A 2,134-nucleotide genomic window follows, 5' to 3' on the forward strand; every position below is an offset into this window, starting at 1 on the left:
TGAGACAATGATCTTGAACTCCACTATGTTCCAACCTACAACTTGTCTAAAATTTAACTTATCTTGATTCCCTAGAATTTTCTTCTTCTAGGGATGAGCTAATAGACTATAGCTTATTTCCTTTCCAGGGAGGCAGGTCAATAAGATGAGCAACTCCTTGAGGTCCTGATGACCAATATTAACCCTATGGACATCTACTGATGGCTCTCAGAGAGTAAGAAAGAAAGCCTAAAATTAAGGCTTGTGTTTCCAATTCTCTCTGAACACCCTCAGTTAGTGCACATGAACCTCCATAGAAACTGAAAGTCACACGTGGCCCATTTGTTTCAGGGTCCTCAGAGGAGTTCTCTCTCTCCCTCCTCTGATGGCTTCATTTGCATAACCAAGCAGCTTTGGAATGAATTAGTTCAAGGTCGGTCTGGTCTATAGCTTCTTGTTGAGCACTGCCTCACTGAAAATTCTAGCTCTCCCTTATTCCCAGGAGTTAGAAATCAGATCTTAGCATCTTTGAGTGAAAAGCAGCAGATATCTATGGACTCTGTGGAAAACACCCAAACTGGTTTTCAAAAGCCATATCTTGTCCTTATACCTAAGTCACTTCCTGATATAGATCTAGTCCACTGAAAGGAAACTCTGTAGGAAATTTGCTCTAATGGAAATAGTAAATCATTTAAAATTGCTCCAAGACCCTAGAAGTGAACGGAAAGTTGTACTAGTTTTCACCAAAAGGAGTTTACAAAGGATTCTAAACAAACATATCACTAGACATAAGCAACAGGAATTTGGGCTTTAACATAAGCAAATAGTTTAAATAGCCTGAATATAAAAGGGGTCAGAATAGAGCAGATAGGGCTAGCCTTAAGGGATACTGTTTCCGTAGAATGCTTTAGGTTCCATGAGTATTTGCATTTTGTGGCTTATGTGGAGGGTGACATTGTTTTATCAAATAACTGAGACTCCAAAAAAGGCTCTAGCACCCTTGGTTCAGAGGCTTGACATGCAAAATGCGGGAAGGAGCAGAACTAGCACACAACTAACAGCACAGAGGACAGCCCCTGAGCTGGTAGACCCCTGCCTCTGAGCTTTACTGCTGCCCTGCTTCTGGGAATGCAAAGCATTTGATTTGGAGCTTGGAGAGCTGGGTGACCTGGAAACTGGACCGGGATTCCTTTTGGAGGTCCAGCAGCACACCCAAAGATGTCTTGGTCAGAATCAGCAATCCCTTTTGTTCCAAATACCACACCATTTGCTCTAGTCATGCCCTCTGGGGACACTGGCAAGTTTTAGGCAGAATAAAAATAACAGCAAACACTGAGAAATTAGCACTTACTATTGCCAGACCCTGTTTTAATTGCTTTACGTGTTTTCACATGCATATTGATCTCAACAATCCTATGGGGAAAGTATTAGGAAAGTAAGGTGGAAAAGAAAAAAAAAAAGTAAGGGGAAAGGGAACAAGCAAAAGAGCAGGGGGCAGGAAAGGGGCAGGAAAAGCAATTCAACAATTACTTATTAAGCACCGACTCTGTTCCAGGGGATGTGGTAATGGACAAAATAAAGGAGGGGATAAAGAAGAGGGGCTACGGGTAAGAGAAAGGAGGTGGAGGGGAAAAGGGGGATGAAGAGGAGGAGGGAAGCAGAAAGGAGAGAAGAAATGATGAAGGCAAGATGAAAGCCGTGCACATGGCAGGCAATGGTAATAGGAAAAACCTCAGGGGTTGGCCACACAGCCTGAGCTGAGGCTGAGGCTGCTTTCTTCGGGCCCAATCTCTTACCCACTATTACCACGAGGTTGGTGCACACAATCCTTCCAACAAGCCAGCTCTGATCCTGGTAACATTGTCCCGACACAGCTTGAGGCAGGTAGCCTACCAAACCTTGGTTCAGCTGGTGCTTTTCCCAGCTTAGAAAGGTCAACGGCCTATTGTGGCATGTGAGCTTTTACTGTTTTGTCAGATAATCTATATCTTAAATGTTTTTCTTCTATGGGTCTCAGTGACACAAGTACATGTTTTGGATCTTCAAGCAATATTTGAACAAAGGACTTATTTTTATCCTACTGCCACTGACGATATTACTGTACAGCCAAGTTTTCCATAGGTGTCCCTTCACAACATTTGCTACCTGTTCAGAT

Source organism: Myotis nattereri (genome assembly GCF_964212035.1).
Source record: "Myotis nattereri genome assembly, chromosome: X".
In the NCBI taxonomy this organism is placed as follows: domain Eukaryota; kingdom Metazoa; phylum Chordata; class Mammalia; order Chiroptera; family Vespertilionidae; genus Myotis; species Myotis nattereri.